The 23,563-nt window shown below is 51.9% G+C and overlaps 1 long non-coding RNA gene across 1 annotated transcript; it reads left to right on the top strand.

Moving 5' to 3' along the window:
- The first annotated feature begins 14,908 nt into the window (after positions 1–14,908).
- Positions 14,909–15,888, top strand: LOC121470676 (uncharacterized). Its single transcript, XR_005981821.2, has 2 exons — positions 14,909–15,405; positions 15,569–15,888. It is a non-coding gene; the product is annotated as an uncharacterized lncRNA (long non-coding RNA).
- The last annotated feature ends 7,675 nt before the right edge of the window (positions 15,889–23,563 follow it).

Here is a 23,563-nt window from a genome sequence, read left to right on the forward strand (position 1 = left end):
CCTCTCTTCCTTCCCTCTTTCTTCCACAAGCCCAAGTACCTGTACGCTGCCCTGGATGGAGCAAAGACAGTAGCTCGTGACAGAGCAAGCACAGTGTTTGCTAGTGCATGCTGGGGAAGGACAGATTCCTCCCAAAACTAAAGAAAGAAACAGTTCCTGGCCCATTAGTGCTTATGGCTGCTGTGCTGTAATGAGTGAAGGTCAGACACAGGAAGAAAGCTAGAGAGGGACAAGAACTGCAGCCCTGGGATGTCACTCACTTGGGATGCAGGCACATCTCTGTGCTGATGTAAACACACCTCTATCGGGTGTTTTAATAACTGAGCAGCACTGGGGACCTCAGAGATTTTTTGCTTCCCTGTTCTTTCTTTTCTCTTTCTGGATGACTTTTGGAGTTACAAGTTGTGGATTACTCACCACCTTCTCTTCAGCTTCCTCCGAGCCCTTTGTGTGCCATTTTCCCAAGCTAAGGAGGGCTGTTATTTCTGGACAGCTGTGATGGTGACACAATCAGTGCTGTGTCTCTGCCTGTCTCTGACATGATTTCAGTGGGTTGCTCTCTGTCCCCTGACAGGTTGGTTTCTATTTGGGATATTTGTGCAGCAGTGTCCCTATCCCTTTGAATAGCAGTACATTTCTGGCATGTGAATTTGGAGATGTGTGGCTGCTCCATGAATTTCTCTCCTCATCTAGGTTTGGTTGTCATAGGTGCAGCACAGGTTGTAGCTGGGACACTGCTTTCACAGGATAGATGATCTCTCTGTTTTGCTTTGGAAAACACCCACTCATTCTACAATTGTAAAGCCATGGTTTCTGTGAGAGAGGCTGTACACACCTGGGGGAGGTTGTGTCCTTGCCTCATCATATTTCTTGCAGAACAGGGCACATCATCTCACCCCAACTTTCATAGGTGATGCTCAGTGAACTTGTAGTTGAGCTGAAGCCTGGTTTTCCAAAAGATGCCCAGCCTGGAAGTTTGGGATGAGTCTATTTCCAACCGCAGACAATCTGGTAGAGTATCCCTCTATTCAGAGAATGAACTAAGCTTTGAGCTTGCTCTTGGAAGCATGGAAATCTACTGGCAACAGGCATGCTACAGCAAGCAAACCTGTGGCTGATTCATCTGTCTCTCTGCTCTTGCTTTGGGTGCCCCTAGTGGGGCAAGCGGATGGGAATTTGATTGGTGTCATCACAAAACGTGGTTGATGTTTAACAAAAAGCCGTGAGAGCCTGGCAGCCTTTGGCTGAGCCAGGGCACGTTGCCTTGCTCTGCTCTCCTGACCCACGGCCCTGCTGGTTTTGTGGTCCCACAAGCAGGCCAAGCTGCACTGGGACATCCCACAGTGACCTGACGTGGTGCTGGTACCATGAAGCTGCCCTGCAGGACCTCCTGCAGGACAAGCAGCAGCCTCAGTGACTCAGTCCAAGCCCCTGCCACCAGTGCTGGCTCCCAAGGGTTTGTGCAGGCTGGTGGGAGCACTGTGGTGATTGAAACCTGCTGGGTGTTGTTCTGGTTGTCTTGCACATTTTCTTCTTTGCCTCATTTGTTTGCATCTCTCAAACATGATTTGATAGCAGTCAGGGATCCTCCTTCACCCTCCTCAAAGGGTGGCCACTGAGTGGGGACAACTGAAGCTTTTAGAGTGTCCAAAGTTGGGATATAAGGATGGAGAATGGCCCAGAGGGACCACACAAGGAGCTGCTGAGGGCACTTGGCCTGTCCAGCTGGAGCAGAAGAGACTGAGGTCAGAGCTCCCCAGGGGCTGCAGCTCCTCTCAAGGGACAGGGCAGCTCCAACCTCTGCTCTGGGACCAGGGACAGGACCTGAGGCAATGGCTGCAGCTGTGTCAGGGGGATTTAGGTGGGACATTTGGAAAAGATTCTTCTTCTATAGGGTGCTGGCACACTGACCAGGCTCCCCAGAGAATGGTCAGGGTGCCAAGGCTGCCAGAGCTGCAGGAGTGCTTGGACAACACTCTCAGGGACAGGGTAGGATTGTTGGGATGTCCTGTGTAGGGCCAGCAGTTGGACTGGATGATCCTTGTGGGTCCCTTCCAGCTCAAGATATTCCATGATTCAATGGTAACTGTGTAGGGCTGCCACCTTAATCAAGAAATCCCCACATCTGCCCTTGTGCTGGCCCCCCAAAGGACCCCCAGTGCCCCCACAGAGCTGGTGACAGGCGTGGGCTTTGGGCTCAGGCAGGCAAAGCACATCTCCCAGGCTTATCCATCCCTCTCTGCTGCTATCAGCCCCAGAGGGAGTTCCTGTGTCAGGGCACTTTTTGGGTGGCAGAACGGATTAAAAAAACCCATGATCAAATGCAGAAATCCCCGCCCATCCCCTTGGCTCATACATGGCAGTGAATTTGTTGTGAAATGCCATCCTCTGTCCTGTTTATTCCAGATGAAAATCTCTTCTCCAGGGACTCTTTCCCCAGGAAAAGCTATTAATTTGTGTAAGTACTTCAGAAGGAAAGACTCTGAAGCAGGGCTGAAACTAAACCTTCTCTCTCATCAAGGCTGAGAAGTCCAGCTAAAGCAGCTACAGCACCCCTGCTTTACTTTCCAGGAGAAAAAGAGATCCTACCCATGGCAGGGAGACAGCTCTGCCAATGTTTCCTTCTCATACCTAGCACTGGCAGTAATTTCAGCTGTGGCAAGATTCAGCAAAGTTAATCATCTGACCCTCATCTACATGAGATAATTTTTCAGCGAGCAGGATTTGCCAGTAGCCTCAGCTGGCATCACGCAGACCAACATGAACAAATCACATCCTGTTCCAGGTCTGGCTTTCCAAATCCCAAGCAGGGAAAGAGAGCAGCGGGCGTCAGATCCTGAGGAAGACCTAGATTCAATTCAGCTCTTGGTGTTGGGCCATACGGCTGCCTCAGGTAGCTCTTCAGCGAAAATCTGACAGTCCCCAAAACTTCACGAACACTTCTGGCCCTGAGCGGCTGGCATCTTGCACAACCTTCTGATCTGACAAGTTTGCCAACATCCTGAATGGTGAACATCTCATGGGGTAGGCGGTTCTTGGGAGGCTTCCATGCATCTTCTGTCGTCTCTGAAAACCTGTCTGAAAAAAACCGGCCTCCTTCTGGCTTTGCGTTCAGCCCGGCACCAAACCTATGGAGGCAGGTTCAATTGGAAAGGTCCCATCTCTGCAGGGGTTGGAGCCAACCTTCTGATTTGATGTGAACAGTATGTACGAATGCCACTGAATGACATGTTTCCATGATAAAGAGTGTGGTGATGAAATTCTCCTGCGTGCCAAGGATGGAAACAAAAAAGTCAGTGGGCAGCTGCAACACATCACAAGAGCTGGAAAACAAAATCCTTTCTGATTCCCAGAGCAGTTCTTGAGGTGCTTTGAAACCTCAGATTCCTGCACCCTGCAAAGGACCTGCACTTCCCCTGAACACGTAAAGCACAGTCACTGTATTAAAGCTAAACAAATACTCCATAGAGAATGGGGAGATATTGTTTGAGTGACTGATAAAGGCTGATAAATCATTCTCTGGACGTTTTCCTCTTTGCTTGGCTTCTTCCCGTTGATCCATAGGAAATCGGTGGCACTTTGCATGTGAAAATCCATAACCCAAAAGTCCATGCATTGATGACTTTGAGCAAGCTGTGTTCTCAGGTAAAATACACCACTTACTTTTGGTTTTCATCAGCATTGTTCAGTGGGGAGGAGGGTAAAGAAGGCCCAGGATGATTTTTGATGTGGGGACAGCAGAGCTGATCTGTGTCCTCATGTCAGAGCAGCCCCCAGGCCCGTCTTGGAGAAATGCACACCACACGTGTGTCACCCATCCCTGATCCACAGCCCAATAGTGCTCAGGCTGCTGGGAGCTGAGGCCAGAGAGATAAACACTTGGCATTGGTGCAAATGATCCCTTCATGGACAGTGGGAACGTGGTGGGCACCTGAGGTTCAAGAATCCAGCAGAGACCTGAGGAGCTCAGCCTCCCTGCCCCACCTGATACCACCCCTGAGCTCCCCTTTCCGAAAAGAGGGATGGCAGCACTTGCTGTGGAATTGGCACATCAGTCTGATTTTTCATCTCTTAGGCCTGTTGTGCTGGGTTGACCCTGGCCAGCAGCTAAGCACCCAGAGGGCTGCAGAGCTGCTCATTTGCTTCCTCCCTACAGCAGGATGGGGAAGAGAATCAGAAGAGCAAAAGTGAGAAAACTCGTGGGTCGAGGTAAAGAAACAAAGCTCTGTGCCTGCTAAGGGAAATAAGGAATTCATTCACTCCTTCCCATCAGCAGGCACATGTCCAGCTGCTTCCAGCAGTTCAGGGCTTCAGCACACATGATGGATACTTGGAGAGACAAACATCATAACCACAACAGCCCTTCATCCTCCTTTCCCTGAGCTTTTATTGCTGCCATCATATGGTCTGGAATATCCCTCTGGTCAGTTGGGATCAGCTGTCTTGGCTCTGTACCTTCCCAATCTCATGCCTGGGGGTGGAATGGGAACAGAGAAAGCTCAGCACAATGCAAACACTGCTCAGCACCAACCAGAACACCAGTGTGTTATCAACACTGTTTTAGTCACCAATCCAAAACACAGCACCATACGGGCTGCTGGGAGGAAAATGAGCTTCATCCCAGCCAGACCCACTACACCACAAAACTGCAGCCCACAAAGCCTCCCTGTGCCTGGGGCAGCACTTTCTGTCTGCCATTGCTGAAAACTTCTCAGGGCTCTAAGATGCCACGTACAGAAATAGGTCCATCAGGATCATCTTCCCCTGAAAATCTTCCTTTGATCCAAAGGGAGAGACAGCCTGAGGCTGGAGGGAAGAGCAAGGGGCCTGGAGTGTGCTCTCCTTCAGTGTAGGATAGGTACCAGGAGACCTTTGCTTCACTTGGATGTCCTGAAGAAGGGCTGAGTCATTTTCCTTCCTTGTGCCTCATTTTCCCAGTGCCCAAGGCAGAGCTGGCAGCACTCGTGTCCCAGGGATTGGTGGTGTTGCAGGGGCATCAGGGAGGCTGATGGGCTGTGTAAAATCACTCTGCTGTACGGATATTTTGTCACCCTTTCCCTGACCCTGTTTATCTTCGAGCTGTCTCTTCCACAAGATGTAACCTCCACCTGGATACGACCGATTTGATTCAAGACTCACGGAAGTTTCCCTGCAGATCTGTGCCACAAGATGTGATCTGAACCTGCACAACATATGGCTCAGATCTCCGTATTTCATATAAAATGGGACTTAGCTTCGTAATCCTGAACTAAACAGAAAGAGATGCAAGCAGAGCCAGAAGGGAGCATCACTGCCACTCTCCTGCCAGCTTTCTGGGTCGGCACTTACACACATCTCGTTCAGCAGGCAGCCGGTCTCACCCACCAAAACTCATTTCCAAGCACCCAGATGGGGACTGAGTCAGGTTTTAGCTGAACCACTTCCAGGTGGAGCACCAGGTAGCCCTGGGCAGACATTGCCTTGCACTGTGCTGGTGACACTGTCATTCAGGTCTGCACCAAAGGGTCCCTTCTTGGCCTCAGGGTCCTGAAAGGGCTCTGCAGTGAGTCACTAGTGGCACTATTGATCTTGTGCTGGCAGAGGTGGGCAACAAGTCCCACTGTGTCCATCCAGCAGCCTGGAATACAGAACTGGATCATGAACTTGCCCATAAGGGCTTCTCAGTGTGGGGAGCAGGCGTGTGCCCAGGCAGGCAGGAGGGACTTTGCTGTCCTGTCCTCTGTCCTGTGCCTCTTCTTGAGCCTCAGCCTTTCTGAGTTTGACCCATGTTTTCATATTCTTCTTTATCCATTCCTTGGCTGTAGTATGCAGTTTGTTTTTTCCCTTCTCAAGTTTCAGCACAGTAATTCAGGAATCAGCTCTTTTGGTTGTTTGCTATGTTTCCATGCCTTCCTTTGTACCTGTATGCTTAAGATCATTTCTGTAGGGAAGTGTCAGCAGCCCTCCTCCCTTAAGTCCCCTCAACCCCTGGCATGTCCCCTCCTGGTTCTCCAAGGCCATAGGAGATGCCTCCCAAGCCCACTGCCTTTCTCTTGCCACTCTCCTGCCACTCAGAGCTGTGAACTCTCACAGCTGCTCTCACCCAAGGTGCCTCCCACTTCCAGTTTGCAAGGATCCTACATCAAATCCATGCAGCCTGAAGCTAACAGATGTTTCGCCATCCCATCAGCTCACTAAGAAATTGAGATTCTGATTTTTTTGCCATTGCTTGTGCTGCCCGTACCAAAGGTTCTCTGGGATAAAAGCCGACTTCGCTGAACACCTGCTCAGCCCTTTGCTGCCCTGTGAGTCCTTCTGTAAAGGTCTGGTCATGCCATTTTCCTGCAGATGCTGTCTTAGGATGCAGAGCTGAAAATCAGTAAGCTCAACAGTCCTAGATATCACGAATTTGTCTGATTACAGGACTCCTGAGTCTTCCTCCAGGTCTCTTGGGAGATGTTTCCCACTGCAAATGGGCTACCTGGTTATGCTTCCCCACAGTTTACTGAGGAGCTAGAGTTCCTCTTTATACCTTACCTCAGCCAGCTGGAAAGAACAGTCACGCTCACAAAGAACCACTGTTATTTTCCCAGAGGGGAGCCTGAGTGCTGTGGTGAGACCAATCCATGCTGATTATCCCTTACTGGCCATACAAGAGAAAGTAAAGCACAGAATCTTTCGTGGCTGCACAAAGGAAGGGCCAGGCTGTGTGCAGCTCCAGGGCTGAAAAACCTTCCTCTTTCTCTACAGCAGTGTGGGACCTGCTGGGGAGCAGACACTGCCTTTGTGACCCACGTGCATCTGTTACCCAGGCAGGGCCAATCCTTCCCAGGGTGTCCCAGCCCACGTCCTCACTGGATGGGAAGTGAGGATTTCTAGTCCTGCCACCATTCCTCCATTTCCAAGACAGAAAAGATGGGTGTAAGAAGGAAAAGAGCCAGTCTCTTTCCTGTGCCCATTGGAGCACGGCTGCTCCATGGCCTGTGCCAGGCTCTGCACGTGTGTTAAGGGTAGGATGCACTTTTTGAGGATTCCGCAGAAAATGCATCCTGCTAGCTCCCTCCTCTGTAGCCAGCCCAGCTCTGCAGAGCTGTGAGTCATGGCAGGCAGCACGATTTTATTCCTGTCATTACCACACCAGCTCAGGCTGAGGCACAGGGGAGCTGGTGGGTTGAGGAAGGAGGTGCCATTTTCACACGGTGCCTCTCCAGGCAGGAGCTGGACTTTTCTCACAGTATTTTTTTACAGCGTCTCAGCAAATCAAGCTCTGAGCACAGAGGGTCAGGATGTGCTGCATATCAATGAAGGGGATGTACAGCAGTCACTGCATTCTCTTATCTCCTGCTATCCCCTATGGAAAGCTGGACCTCAGCACTGACATGTCTTGCTGAAGAGGTCTCCAGAAAGACACTCAAGTCAGCAGGGAGGAGGAGGAGTCCTTGAGCTGTCAGCAGAAGAGGCAGCACAGCACAAAGGGACTGTTGGATGGAAGGTGGATTTGGAAAGCTGTGCATGACCACCAGCCTTTGATAAGACACAACCAGAGTTCCCAGGGAAGCTGGGAGAAGTATCCACCACCCTCCAGCAGAAAACAGCATGGTAAAACAGGGATCCCACCCTGCTCCTACCCAACAGCTGGGGAGTCTCGTTCTGCTGCCCTGACCATGTGGATCTCCCTTCTGAGTTTATAAAATTAAAAGTTTGTTGTCTAAGTGATAGCAGTAAGCAGCTGTTTAAGTGACAACAGTGATCTGATCTCCTCGGTAAGGAAGGGGGATCTCTCCTCAGAGACCAGTTTGCCCCAGCAGAAGGAACTACAGGGTTCAGTCTCTGGCTGTAAATGGAGCACAGACCCCAAGTTGTGATTCAGGTAAGGAGCTCTGGGGAGTGAGAAGCCAGCTGGGATAACTCATGGTTTTGTGGAGCATGGGGCAGACCAGTTCCCCTTTGCCCCATGCCATGTTCATCCCTGACCCAGCTGTTTGGCCATGCTTCACTCAAGAGGGGAGGGGAAAAGAGCATCTGCTGAGCAAATCCAGGATTTTACGGCTTCTTAAAGGGTTTCACCAATGCTCTTTGTTTCCATGTGAAGTCTGGTGTGAGTTGAGGACCAGCCCATTTTTGGGCCCAGTGTGAGAGATTCTCACACACTTTCAAGCTGACTGAGAACATGCCTAAATCAGGGTAAATCAGTTACCCTGTGATCTACGTATATAATGTCTACGTTTTGCACAAACAAGATCTCTAAAGGCTCTAAATTTCTCTAAAGGAAATCCAAAAGAGGACCAAGGCAAGGAGAAGATAAACGAAAAGGATGCACCCAAGCTTTGTTACTGAACAAAAAGGAAACCAATGGCTTCTCCATCCACATCCATCAAAGACACAAGGAAATGTTGATGGGGAGTGACCTCTGAAGATTTCTAGTCCAATCTGCTCAGAGCTGGCCAGTGCTATGCCAGCTCAGCTGTGGTTTGTCCTAACTGCTTCTTGAGAGCCCCACTTCTCTGGTGACCTGTCCAGGGAAGAAACACCCATATAGATAAAATATTTTTAACCAGAATTTTTCACGCCCACCTTGTGGCCATGGCTCTTTTTGTAACTTGTCTCTGACTGATCAGCTTCTCACCTCCACAGGACCACATTACACAAGGAAGGTGTTGCTAAAGCTGTCACTCTGAGTGTGTCCCCATCAGTGTGTCCACAGAGGAGGGATTTAATGAGGTCTTTAGGAAGATCTCAGAAAAAAGCCTGCACTGACAGCCCCACCACTCAGGCAGCTGGGAGCTATGTCCTGACTGCAGACATTGCTCAAATGCTGAGTGGGAGAGGCTCCAACAGGCAGAGGAATCACATTGTTCCTGGCAGGACCCGACTGTGGGCAGTGCCACTTGAGACCGGTGCAGGCTCTGTATGGGAAGAAATTGTCCAAACCAAGAGCAGCTGCTAAGCAAGATCTCCAAGTTACCTGCAGCTGGAAGAGTTTTGATGCTGCTGGGACTGAAGTCAGGAGGTTTTGCATTGGTAGATAAAGCTAATTGTTTTTCTAAATTAAGAGATGAAGATATCCCACTTCCTGGGGCTGGAGATGGCAGACGTCCTTTCTTCAGAACATGGACGAGGCCCTGCTCTGGGGCCTGGTGTGCACGTACAGACCAAAGAAGTGACTCCAGACAAGTGCCCTCTGCTTATAGCACAACACATCAACATTCCCCATCCTGCTGGACCTCCTTGCCCATGGCAAGAGCTGGCAAGAAGCAGCTTTGTGCCGGAAATTTGAAGCCACGTGCAGGAAGATCATCTCTGTCCAGAGGCACTGGGTTGAAAGTATCAGAGTAATCAGAAAATGATTGAATCACAGAATGGTTTGTGTTAGAAGGTACCTTAAAGATCATCCCATTCCACCCCTTCCACGCCTCCCACTGTCCCAGGTGCTCCAAGCTCTGTCCAGCCTGGCCTTGGATACTTCCAGGGATGGGGAAGCCACAGCTTCTGTGGGCAACCTGTGCCAGCCAGGGCCTCACCACCCTCACAGGGAAAAAATTCTTCCTAATATCTCATTTAAACCTACTCTCAGTTTGAAGTTGTTCCTCTTTGTCTCAAAAATAATAGCCACTAGGAGTTCAGTAGCTTCTTCAAATCAGCTTTCCTGAGTTGAAAATGGTTGGAATGGTTGTCTGTGAACCCACCCAAGGCCTCCCTGGAAATTTCAAACCCCTTGATTTTTGTTTGCTAACACATTGTCTATTTTTACTGAAACCTTCCCCAAAACTGTTCAAAATTTGTCAGCAACCAAAAGCATTCTGTTTAAATACAGCTTCTGAAAAAAATGAATGCTCATAATTCTGCAGAATATGGCAAATGTCAAATTGAATTAATGCCAACTCCACTTATTTATTAAAAAGGGTCAATCTTTCCATTTAAGTAAGTTCCTATCCAATATTTTGGCCAGCTCCCCTACCTCTGGCTTTAATTGTGATCTACTTATTCCACTGGAACCCATCAAATGAACAGAGGTGAGGACACGGAACAGAAATTTCTTGGGAGTGAAGTCAAGGGCAGATGAGGAATTCCCTACCCCCATGACAGAAACCCACCCATTGCCAAGGAAAGCTCATTGCTCAGACTTCAAACACCACAGCTTGTGCTTAATTTGGATACCACGGTTCTCCTGCTAGGATGAAAAAGTGCCAGTCTTACTCCAGGCAGAAGAAATTGGGGGCTCAGCAGAGCTGCCAGGCCCCGTCTTTGCCCAGGAGCAATGCCATGGTCTAGAGCAGCAGCAGCAGCTGGCTTGGATGGACGATGGTGAGTTGGATATGGGGGGGAGGAGGCTTTTTTTACACACTGGGGAGTCAGTCTGGCTTTCTTTCACCTTAAAACAGGGAGTTAGCACTCTAGAGCACTGCCCAGTGCCACTGACCTGTGAGGTCTCAGCAGTGGGGATGGGATAGTGAGAGGGGATGGCTGCAGGTGGAATCTTCAGGCTGGGTGTTCGGAAAAAACTCCTTCCCCCTGTGGGTGGAGCAGCCCCAGGCTGGGTCACAGAGGTGTGGGATTCTCACAACTTGGCCAAACAAAGCCACATCTGATGCCAACAGTGCTGCTCCAAGCAGCAGGATGGACCAGAGACCTCCCAAGGGATGGACTCTCTTTCCATGTTTAATTTCATGTCCCAGTCTGGCAGACTGTGCCACTTTCTCTTCCACTGAGCTCAGGTGTAGCATCTTCTGCTAAGAGCTCCCGTGGGCAGGCAGACCTTGCTAAAAACACGGAGCCATTTCTGTGCAATGATATTTTGGGGGGAGGTGAGCACATACAGGCACAGGCAGCTTAAATGTTGGAAGCATTTCCAGCCTACAGGCTCTGTTCTCATAAAGCTTTGGAGAAATACCTTTCTTCCCAGGTCAGCTGCTGTTGACACAGCTGGATGGACTGTTGATGAACCTTCCTGACCTCAGGGCAGCTCAGGGCCAAGGAGTGAAGGCGGACCCCCTTGGACCTCATCCCAGACCCTCCTGAGGCCTCAGCCCCTCTCAAAACTCAGTCCTGACCCCTCTGGGACCTCAGCCCCCACCCAGGCTCCCAGACTGGCTGGTTTGATTGTGCTCTACCTTCAAACAAGGACAAATGAGGCGGAATTCAGAGAAGAGCAACAGGAATGATTACGGGGGTGGAGGTAATGGCTGAGGAGAAAAGATTTTGAAATTTAAAGATGGATAGCCAGGCTACAAACCTACATACAGAGACATTATCATCAGTCATTAAGCAACACAACACTTCAGAGCCAGGGCAGGCTCATGATTCACGACAGCCCAGTCTCCAAAGTGCTGTAGCCCAGAGGAGCAGCACAAGGCCAGGCAGAAGGAGCCTGCTCAGGCTTGTGAGCATGAGCATTCATTTTTATTTTTTCTCTCAGTGCAACATCTCACAGTATGAAGGGAAATTCTGTTTGGCACTAGGCAGTACCACAGGGGCACCAGGAAAGAGAATGTCCTAGCATCAGTGATGATTTTGGAGGTCTTTTCCAACCTTGGTGGCTCTATGAGTCTATAATTCAGTGATTCTATGACTCTATGATTCTATGATTCCATGATTTTGTGATTCTGTGGTTCTATGGTTCTAGGATTCCACATTCAGGGAGAATATGTGGAAGTTGGAATTTCCTTGGCACGGCACTGATCAGCCAGAGAAAGTGCCAGAGCCCCACTGCTCAGGATACTGAACAAAGCATCGGGCAGTAGCCAATGGTGAGGAATGGCCAGTGGCCAGCAGAGGGACAGGGCAGTCAGAGGAAGGTTTTCCCAGCACAGCTTTGCCTCTGGTGTAGCCCCAGCCTCCCTGCGAGAGCTGGCCAAGCCCTCCTCACACCTTCACCCAGGGCAGAGCCGGGTTTGGTCACAAAGTGCTCCCACAAAGTTTGGAAACCACAAATGCCACATGGTGAGACAGGGAGGGAGCGAGGGAGGGGAGAGAGGGCAGCATTAGTATGCAGCTGGTGCACGGCCTGGGAGAAAGGCGCCGCCGGTGAGCACCCAGAGCTGACGCTTAGAAAGCCGCGATAAAAGCTGAACGCTGGCTGAGTGCAGGGCCCAGCAAATCAAAACAGATGCAATGAGCTGGCCAGTGACAACAGTGACAGCAGAGCCCACGGGCTGGGGCGCCTGGTTGGCACAGAGAAAGGAGGAGGCCAGAGATGAGCTCTACCAAGGGATTCTGAGAGCCAGAGCAAACGGTGAGCGCGCTCCTGCCGCACATGGCACCGACAGCAGGAGCTGCGTGGTCCTCCCCAGCCCTCCAGGAGCCAGCCGGAGGCAGACTGCTTCCAGGCTCAGCACAGGATCCTCCATCCTCCCTCCTGCCTGCCCCCAGGGAGAGCTGCCCTCAGTCCCACACTGCTGGAGAGAACTCAGGGGTCTGCTCTTCCAAAGCCATGCTGCAGCCAAAACTCCTCTGTCTTCTGGCACCCAAGTCCTTCCCACCACAAGGGAGGGAGATCATCCTTTCCTCACCCATCAGGTTTGTGGGCTTGGTCACCTGGGGCAAGGGCTGCACCAGCTTGGGGCTCGCAGGTTGGCTTTGCGTGGTGGGATTTGTGTGAGGACCTGAGAAGGGAAGGAAAGGTCCACACTGCTGAGGCCACCTGGCCCTTGCCCTGTTGGGACATTGAGCTGGGGGTTAGCACAGCCACTGCCACCATGAACCTGGTGACACTATCCTGCTGAGAGGAGAGATGACTGTCCTTGGCACAGCTAAGGACAGACCAGGTGTGTCTATGCAGGACATGTGAGCGCATTAGAAATGGAGAGTGACTGTTTGAGGTTCATATCAAACATCTGGGACAGCAGATTTGTATGCCTGGTGAGAAACATTTGTAGTTTGAACATCTCACCCCTGCCTTCATGTACTGGGCTGCAAAGGCCCTCAGTCATTGGTTTCCTTACACCAAACTAAGCACAGCAAAGCAGAACTTGAGCATCTCTGCAATAACAAAATCTCCAGGAGCAGTAAACCTGCCTTGACCAACTCAGGCCTTTTTAAGAAGGAAAAAAACCCATAAATCCACCTGAAAACTTCCTTTTGACTCCTGCTATCTCCTCCATTTGTTTATGGCCTCCTATGTGAAAGATGATAAAAGAAAATTTTGCAAAGGGTAGGGTGGCACATCTTTTGAGATCCTTTTTGCTGCTCCCAATGCACAGCCCAATTTAGAGGAGTGCTGCTTCATCTCCCCAGCTCCTCACAGTTCACCTGTAGAGCAAGACAGGCTCTGCAGTGCTGTAACAGCCCATTAGACATCCAGTCAATCACACCAGTGCCCACTGAAAAGTGCACACACCAGCAATGCCTCCCCACCAGAGCTGGGCACAGCAGTGCACCCACCAGTCCCCAAAGTGCCTACCAGGGCATCACAGCTTATTAAAGTGGGGGGGAAATAAAATTCTCAACCTGGTCTCCTCTCCAGCTGCCTCTTCCTGCTGGTACAGGCGCAGTGTCCTGGGGATGCCATGGCCATGTCACAGAGGGCCCCTCCACCTGGGGCTCGGCTCTTGGGGCTGTCTAAAAGCTCTCCTTTCATCAGCTCACCAGCACCCACTCCCCAGGAAGCCAAAATCACACTGCAGGGTGTGCTGGAAGCAGGAATCTCTGTCCCTGCCCTTGCCCTTGGCCTTCTTAAGCCTTGTGATGACAGATGCTGAGCTCTAGTCCAGGAGCCTGGCTTTACAGGGCAAACTGCTCTTCAGCACTGTCCTGCTGCTCTCTCCTCTTCCATTTTGTTGTGCTCCATCCTTAGTGTGTGATGGAGGCAGGGAGCCACTCCAGAGTTACCTCTTGGTTCCAGAGAAGATGCACTCTGTGGCCAATCCCTCACAATCTGGATGAGGACAGCTTCAGAGACTGCACCAGGAGATGTTTTTATTTCTTATCCAGCCTGAAGCCCTTGGAAAGTGTCGCCCACAGGCTTAGGCTCTTCTCAGCAAGACACAAACTAACTAAAATATATCAAAGCAAGATTCTCATATACGCCCCCAAACGTTACAAATATCCAAAGCCTTGCACTAAAACCAGCCTAGCCAGCAATCTCTTGATGCCCCAAAACAGAAGGTTTTTCTGGAAGGGAAACCTTGGGTCTCTTCAAATTGCTGGACATTGTGCAGCGTGAGTGGATAAGAGCCTTTGGACTATGCCACTCAAAATGATCTAATTGTTCCTTCTGGCCTTAAAAGCCATTTATCAAAACCACACCGACTCTGTACTGGGCTAGCAAAGCCTCTGCTATAGATTTGGCAGCAAGATGTCCAGATCTACAGTGGCCATTGACACCATTGTGATGGATCTGCTGAAGAAAGCTCGGGTGAAGGAGGGGTATGTATATAACAAGGAATATGGTACACATATAAATACATGCAGGCTTCAGTAAGCGATAAATCAGTTGAGAACCCCTTAGTGTTTAGAGAAAACCAAGCTATGTTCTAGTCAATCAATCTGTTGCTGAAAATATTATTAATGCCTGGCACATAGATTTATGATGAAGGCTAGATGGATGCAAAAGAAACGTTTGTTAGTGGGATTTTTTTGATGACTGTGCTGAAATATCATTCATTTGTGAAAAGAAATCTAAATACAATCATCGGGGTTATTTATCAAGGAACAGAGTCATCTTCATCTCTTAGTTCACACCTTAAAATTCAGGGTACCTGCATGGTTCTCCCGTCTCTCTTTTTGTCTTAAATGCACACAAGTTAGAAATGGGTACCTGTAAACAGCGTGGTGGCAGGAGCTGCACCATCATCACATCATTTCCAGCACAACAGGAGTTGCTGGGCCTGGGTCGGTGTTCAGAACGTCATGGCACAAAGGCACCGTGTGTGATGTCACCTCAGTGCTGTCTCCTGAGTGTCTCCGTGCAGGGGCGACACCTGAGGAGGGAAAAAGTCTCTTCTGTAGAGTTGGTTAAGCACAGGGGTTATGAAGCTCAAAGGAATTACAGCAGAACATCTGGAGAAGGCCAACAGGGACAACAGCTTGTACCAGTATGAGCATCTCGGGCACTGCTCGTAGGTTTGTGGGTGGGTGCTGAACCAACAGCAACCTGAAGTGGTGTAAGTCCCAACTCCTCCTCGTCCCAGCCCTGCTGGCCATGTTTCCACTTTGCCATCACCATTTCCTGCCTTCCCCAAGAAGATGCCTGAGCTGCTGTTAGACCCTGGTGTGGTCATTCCTCCTCAGCCAGCTGGGAGGTCCACGGTGGGGAAGAGTCAAGCTTTGACACTGTGGGATCTTTGCCAGAAGTGCACAGGAGACTGTCAAATCCCATGGGACACCAGCTCCAACCTTCCCAACACCTCCATGGACACGTCTAAATACAGGCTTGGATGGAACCACAGGAGATGAGTGACTGTCCCGGCAGCAGGAGGAGCTCATGGGGTGGGTACAGCCCTCCAGCACACTGAGCAGAGCAGCTCTGGGACCAGTGCCCAGCAGCAGCCTCCAGCTGAGCTCTGCCCCTCCAGCCCCAGCCCCAGGCTGCCTGGGCCATCTCTCAGCTCCCTTGCTTCCCTTTAATGCTGTTTTTGTTTTCTTTCCACAGCTCGTTTTCTCGGTCATCCATGTCTCTGTGCATCATATATCACGCCTGTGTGTCCAGAGGAAAGAAAGATCCCCTCCAACCCAGCAGCCCTGTAACGGATGGACCTTCCCGATTCGCAGCGAGCTGACAGCTTGTGAGAACAACAGCTTGAATTACTGAAAGAACTTTTCCCACTGAGTTAATCTGCAATGGATGTAGGTGACCTTCTAAAGGCATCTATTAATCAAAAAACCAGTGCCCATTCACTGTGCTAGGCTGAGCCCTTTGGGGGAGGGGGAGATACTAATTTCCCTCTGAGATAAATCATAATTTGACAATAATCATCTGCCCTAATCACTCCGATTCTTCCCTTTAATTATTTGTACACACGGCTCTTCCTGCCTGAGAAACACAAAGGACAACATTAAATGTGGAAATGCTGAAGGCTCCAGCCACAGCCTTAAATCCCTGTGTGGAGCAGGGCACCCAAAAGAGCTGAGCTGACAGGGTGCACCCTCCTTCCGAGGTGCAGGGAGCAGCTTTTCCCACTGCCTCCAGCCATAGGGAGAGCACTGCTCCCAGCCCAGGGCTCAGAGCAGCAAGGAGAGGGCTGCTGGAGGGACAGCAGGGAGCAGAGGGACTCTGGAGCTGTCCCAGCAGCCCTGGGTGACACCTCAATGCTGCACCCACTGGAAGAGGCTGACCCCCACACAACAGCCATGCACTCTTCCCCCTGGGAGGGCTGTAAGAACAGGGAGGCTGTGGAGAGCACAGGGTTAATGTCACCTCAGTGCCCCTGGATGCTGGGAGGAAGGGCTGTGAGCGAGCTGGGGAGCCAGCAGACCGTGGGAGGGAGGAAGGAGAGAGGAAGGAAGGGAGGGAGGGGTGGTTTGGGTGGCCTTGTGCTGGGCTGGTGCACTGCCTTGGCCTGGGGCTGGTGAGGGGTCTGTGCCCGGGGTGTGACACCCACAAATCCTGGGAGGGGGCCCTGGCAGGCACCAGCAGCCCCTGGCCCACCCAGGGAAGCTCTCAGGTGCTGCCAGAGCGAGTGCAGTGTCTGGGGGCCCAGCGTGGGTCAGGGCTCCACATCTTGGCATCCCCTGCCACTTGGCCATCCAGCCAGTCCTGACTGCCTCCAGCAGCTGGTAGCACTCCAAGGTGGTTTGCTCAGCCACCTTGGAGCCATTGTGTCCCCAGGGTATGCTCCAGGCTGCACAATGCTGTGTCCTTGGGCACCCCTGAAAGCACAGGGGACATTGATGGGATCAGATGACCATTTTGTAAAACCCTGCACCTGTGAGATAAGAATATAAATGGCAGTGGTGTGAGAATTTGCCTGTGCCTGGAGTGGGGGCAGGCAGTGGGGCAGCGAGGGTACAGTGGTTCCTTGCATGTGCCTGACTGAAAACTGCTCAGCAAAACTCTTTTTCAGTAGACTCGTGGGATGAGGCAAACAGTGCACGCTGTCCCTGGAAAAATGGGACTGCTCCTTGTTCTTCTCGGGAAGAAATCCTCTAGAACTGGAAACGGCCAGGAAATGCTGCACAGCAGCTCTTGGGAAGTGAGATTTCTCTCTGTGCCCATCTCCTCTCCCACTGGCCTGTGCCCATGGCATCTCCCACCGTTCAGGCACGGGCTGGGTGTGCCAGCTCCTCACTCCAGCCCCATGGGACCAACAGCCAGTGCCAGGATGGGGTCCTGAGTGCAGCAGCATCACTTCAGAAACACACCAGCCACCTTTCATCCTCTGCTCTGTAGAGTTTGGGGCCAGGACCTTTTAGGATTTAAACATCTGCCCTCCCAAATAAACAAGTAAAATAGGAGACAGCCTCCACAAGCTTCCCCAGTGCCACAGGGCTGACTTGTAGCAATTCCCGGAGCCCAGGCCAGTGCGCTGTCTCACTGTGCTGTCTCACAGGCTATACCATGGACCTACAGCACCGTATGCTGGCCTAGCTCAGCATCTACACAGAGAGCGGAGCAGAGCTGCAGGACTGGCGATGTCCCCCACTCCCTCCGGGGACAGTCGGTGATGCTGGGGACAGCCCTGGGAAGGAGGTGAAGGGCAGCCCCGTGTGCTGGTGCCCAGGGCAGCAGCATCCCGGGATGCCCAGGGGTCGGGCAGAGGGGATGGATGTGCTGGATCCTCCCAGCCCCGTTCCCCTCTGTGCTCTGTGCCTTGTCCCGGGATGCCCAGGGGTCGGGCAGAGGGGATGGATGTGCTGGATCCTCCCAGCCCGTCCCCCTCTGCGCTCTGTGCCTTGGGCAGTGCAGCACCAAAGCCCACCCTGTGGGATTTATCTGCTCCAGTTTCACCGGTGTTGGGGGTACTGCTGCCCTCCCTTGGGACCCCACAGCTGCCCCTGTGCAGACCACCAGCTCCCCACTGCAGCCCTATTGAGGCCAGCTCTGGATCCTGCCCTACCAGCAGCTCAGACCTGCCGGACTTGGCACAGCTCAGCTCATGATCCTCCCTCGGATGGGAGGGACAGAGCGACCTTGAGCACCTCTGGAAGTAACCACATTAACATTGAGCTGGGGAGGAGCAGGCTGTTTCCCGAAAGTCTAATCTGTGGGACTCCCTGCCATGAGAGATTGGAGCCAAGGCTACAGAAATAAAGATTTAATACAACTGCCATGAATAACTGCATCCCTGAGGAAAGCAGGCACGGTGCTGCTACGTGCCTGGTGCCTTTATCTCCTGGTTCTCATCACGGGGTGCCCTTTGGGCTGTCCAGCCCTGACCAGTGGGTGCTAAACCTTGGATTGCAGTGCTTAGGGACAGAGTTCAGGGCTGGACCTGGTAGTGCTGGGTAAAGTCTGGATCCGATGATATTAGAAGGCTGTTCCAGTCTTAATGATTCCATGGTTCTGTGCTTACCTCCAGGCCAGTGAGGCATCCCTGAGCATGAGCTGTCTGTGCCTGCTGCCACCTCAGTGCTGTGGTGCTTTCTGAGCCATGGGGGACAGCTCAAAACCACACATTGCTCTGGAGCAACTCTGGTGGCACACCCTGAGAGTCTGGGACACTGCGAGTGACACTTGGCCTGTTTATGACCGAGTCCTGCCACGGGCATGAGAGATGGATTGGTTCCTCATGGGCAGAGGTAGCACCCACTAGACCAGGTTGCTCAGAACCCCATCCCACCTGGCCCTGGACACTAAGCCATACATCACCTTACATCGCTCCTTATGGGAGTAAATCCTTATGGGACTCCATTTTCTTCATGGTGGAAAAAGCCTCTTTATTCACATAACTCCTTTTTACACAACTTTGCAGACCTGTGTGTGACTCCAGTTGGTCAGTAGCTTTCTTGCCAATTACTTATTGGTTAGTAACAAGTTGTTATTCTGTATTGATTGGTCACTCAAACCCCCAGGGTGGACGTGCAGGAAAAGTTGTTTGTGAGAGATAGTTTTAATTTTTCTGTCTAACAGTGTACAAACAGTTTATACAGGTGCTGGTTGTTTTTCACCCAGGAATGGATTGTTATGCTAACAAACTGCTCACTAGGATTGCTTTCACATGGGAACTTGCAAAGGGCTAGCCTGACAAGGCCAGCCACTGATTTTAGGAGTGCAGGCTTGATCTCATGAAACCTTTCTTTATGATTTTTCTACCTTACTGCAACATCTCCTGGCCCCAAAGCCTGTGGAGGCAGGGCTGGAGTTAGCAGTGACCCATCCAGGCATTGCACAAGCAGCAGGAGCTCACCACATGCTCCAGCTGCCCTGCCCTTTTGGAACTCAAAATGTCCCTCAGACATTTTTGGAGGTTCCAGGCCCTGGTCAGAAGCATTTGAGACCCTGGCAGGCAGCTGCAAACAGCTGTGATTTTGAGTTTGAGCCATGGAATGATTTACCAACTTTGCAGGTAGAACAAGAAGTCACAAAAGTTTAGATATTATAGTAGAAGTATTCACAAAGTAGAGGGAAGAATTTTTAGTGCTGTACAGGGGGGTTTTAACACATGTACAGGGGGGGGTTTACCTTGTACATGGGGGTCAGAGGTTTTAAGATGGAGGGATGTAGGCCAGTCCTGTTCCTCCTCTTTCTTCTTCCTTACCTCCATGTTCTTGGTGATGTTGGCACTCACAGATTGGTTTAGAGTAGAAAAGCACCATTTAATATAGGTAATAGGCATTGGGGAAAAACTGTACCCATGTAATACGTAATGTACCATATAAAAGATAGAAAAGCACCATTTAATATAGGTAATAGGCATTGGGGGAAAACTGTACCCATGTAACACGTAATGTACCATATAAAAGACAGCAGCAGCCCTGGGCAGAGGGGGAGAGAAGAAGCAGTCGGGAGTCAGAGAGGATGTCAGGGTGTGTGTGTGCCTCTGCCTGAGCTGTGAGCAAACCACAGCAGCCCCAGAAGAAAATCTTTTAGATAACTTGCAATAAACTACCTTGAGATGGAACAACAGAGACTGCTGAGCCTTTCTTTGGTAGCACAGGTTGGAGGAGAGACTTTACCCCCACACGGAGCCCCTGAACCAGGCCGGGGTTCTGACACCCTGACTTTGCCAAAACCCATCCCACCAGCCCAGCTGAGCCTCTCCTCCCTGCGGGATGTGCCCACGAGTGGGATCACACGGAATGCCCAGGGAGATGAGCTCAGTCTCACAGCACCCACCGTGCCCCTGCCACCTCCGGGTGGGTTTGCCCACTCCACTGGGGCTGCAGTGGAGAACTGGGGGGAAAGGGGAGAGCCTTTGCCCAAGGCCCTTTGCACAAGGGCCAAGGATGCAAGAAACCAAACAGAATGCAAGAGGTCAGCAAACACAAGGCAGCAATTAGCACAGGCAGTGGGGAGGAGAGGGGGAGACAATGCAATTTATGGAGCTCAGCAGAGGGAATTCTCTATGGGCGCCGATCATGCACTATAAATACCTTCAAGGTAATGACAGCAATGGAGTGAATTATTCACCATCCCTGATGATGGGAGGGCAAGAGGCAGTGACCTGGATCTAAGGTAGGGAAGTGTGTGTGGGAGGAAGCCCGGGCAGCAGGAACAGCCTGGCGTGGGATGTGCTCCCAGGGGCAGCCCTGCTTTCTGTGCAGAGTCCATCTCTAATAGGTCCCTGGCTGAGTCCAGGTCAGTCCCATGCTGGAGGGGCCAAGGCCAGGTTATGTGGGAGCTCCCAGCCTTCCTGCCCCTCCTGGCATGGACAGACTCAGTGAAGTTTCCTGCATGTGGTGGCTCTGGCCCACGGTGGAGTCTGCTGCTTTCCCGGAGCCGTGGCTGAGCAGTCAAACAGCTCCTTTGCCCAGGAGAGCCAGCCATGTCCACCTGGCCCCACACAGGTCAGTTTGGTATCTGTGACACCCATCAACCTGGGCAAATGAGTAGGAAGGAGAGAGAAGAATCTAAGGCTTTGACTTGGAAAGAAGAACAAAGGAAAATTGCCTCCAGCAGATCTCAGCATCACACACTGGCTGAGGTTGGCAGGGAACCCTGAAGGTCACCTGGCCCAGCCCCTGCTCAGGCAGGACCACTCAGAGCCAGTTGCCCAGTTCCACATCCAAACAGCTTTGAAACACCTCTGAGAATGGAGATTCCACAACTCCCTGTGCAGCCTGTGCCAGTGCTTGGTCACCATCAAAGGGAAAAATGTTTCCTGGTGTTCAGAGAGATCTTGCTGTGTTTCCATTTGCTCCCATCTCCTCTTGTTCTGTCACTGGGCACCTGTGAGAAGAGTCTGGCCCCTTCTTCTCTGCACCCTCCCTTTAGGTTTTTATACACATGGATGAGGTCTCCCTTGAGCCTAAAAGATGGCGATTTCCTGTGCACAGCCAGGAAACCTCCTGCCTGCTGCTGGAGTTGTTTGTCTGCCTGTAGATTTGTCTGTGCTAAAGAGATGTGACCACGTTGGGGGTATGGGGAGGCCCAGAAAGGTGCTGTGCTTCCACTGATTCTCTTGGAAAGGCTGTGCTTCAGTCCTGCTCCTGCTCCCTGGTGCTTCACAGCAGCCCCAGTGGAGAGCTGTAGCAGCTTTCCCAATGCCTGCTCTTTGTTCTCCCTGCTGCAGGATCTCAGCTGATGACATGAGGACAACGGAGCAGGGGTGGGAGTAGCTCTGCTGTCCCCTCTGTCCTGGTGACCTGTGGAGGCAGCAGTGCCTCCTGCATGCTCTGGCAGTTTGGAAATGTGAAATGATCAGTTATGTTGCGTCAGCCGGGAGACCCAGACTGGTTTCTGGAGTGTTTTTATCTCTCTGCAGATGGGTCTGTCCTTATCTGCATCTCCCCTGGGGAACTCTTCAAGTGCTTTATCATAGCACCAGGCCTGGAAAATAGCTAAGGGTCTCTAGAACTGTTTTGGAGGTCAGGCTGGCACTGGGGGTACCCACTGTCAGCCACCCACCAACCTTTCTCCTGGCAGGGGCAGATGCTGGAAAGCAGGAAAGCAAGGAGAAGAGTGGGTCAGCTTGGGTGCTTCCTGCAGCCTCTCCAGGAAAAGGAAAACAGCGCTCTGATCTCATGCTCAACACGCAGAGTCACATCACGAGGCAGGACCCTGGATGTGCTGTCTGAATTGTGTCAGTCTCGTGTGTTTCTCATCCATCACAGCCATGTGGAGAAGGTGGCTTGGGCTGAAATGGCTTCTGGAGCAGAGGGTCTAAAGGACATTTGCTGGCTCTAAAGCCCACAGAAACCACAGAGGATCCTGTTGCCTCTTAGCTGGACAGGTGGCCACAGCAGGGTGGTCAGCCCCAGTGTTGGGGGAGAATAGAGAAAGGAAAATCCACACTGGAAGAACATCACAGCTTTGGGAGCCCTGTGCCAGCTGCCAGGTTGTGCCTCCCAGAGAGAAGGATTGTTAAATTCGGTTCCTGGACACTGCAGTGGCACAGAGCTGTGTGACCAGAGCAGGAAAACAATGATCCCTTAGACCCTGTTTGGTTCTGTCTGGCACTGGCAGAGACACAGTGTCTGTCCCAGGCACTGATTCTGTATGCAGGGGACAAGGACATGGGTCTGCTCCAGCGTGGGACATGCAGCTTTACAAGCCAGCAAAAAAGAAAGAGGAAGAGCAAAGGAAACTGCCTCCTAAATATGAAATAAGTGAAGGCTTACTCCAGACCCTCAAGACAAAGCCATAAATCTGCCCAGCCCTGCTGCGAAAACACGAGACACCCTGCACCAGCCACATGGCGTCACGGTGTCCTTGATCTCTGTTTTCCATCCCTGCCCTTCATCCCGCCAGCCCCGGGGCACGCTCCGGCTCCGGGAGACTCGGGCTCTGCTGCCAGGCTCGCTCCTGTCCCGCTGCTGAGTTTTATGGCCAGGCTGGGCTGCATGGCAGTGCCAGGCTGGGCTGCAGGGCAGTGCCAGGCCAGGCTGGAGGACAAGGCCTGCAGCAGGAGCAGCAGGAGCAGCAGGAGCAGCAGGAGCAGCAGGAGCAGCAGCACTCCGTGCTGTGCCCCGGGGATGCTCTCCCGGCTCAGCGCCCCGTGCGGGGTCACGGCAGAGGTCCCGTGGGTGGCCCATGACTGTGGTGGCCGTGCCCCCAGGCCGGCTGTGGGTCACAGGACCCATCAGGACAGCTCCTGACCCTCCTGTGTTTGCCGGCTGGAATGTTCCTGGTGAGCTGAGATGAAAGGAGGAATTCTGCGGCAGCCCCAGGAAGGGGGACGACGCAGAATTCTGCCTGTTCGATGCCTGTTCCCAAGGCCCAGCTGACACTGAGACATCCACGGGCGAGCCCAGCTCCCCAGCTGGTTTAAAGACGACTCTGCTTTGAAGCCACAGTCCCCCTCTCCCACACAAACGAGCAGGGAGATGCTCTCAGAGGCCGCCCAAACCACATCCCGGCGAGCCCGTTTCCTGCCTGTCCCCGTTTGACCATGTCCTGGGCATCTTCTGGAAGCGAGGGGACAAAGCACAGAGGGCACCAAGCCACCGCCCTGCTCTCCCCCAGCCTGGCTCTGTGGAGCACAGGAATCAGCACAGAAGCCACAAGTCTGTGCCACATTTGTCTCCTTTCTGTCCCTGGACTTGCTGC

This window comes from Taeniopygia guttata, chromosome 13, assembly GCF_048771995.1.
Source record: "Taeniopygia guttata chromosome 13, bTaeGut7.mat, whole genome shotgun sequence".
NCBI classification, from domain to species: Eukaryota; Metazoa; Chordata; class Aves; order Passeriformes; family Estrildidae; genus Taeniopygia; species Taeniopygia guttata.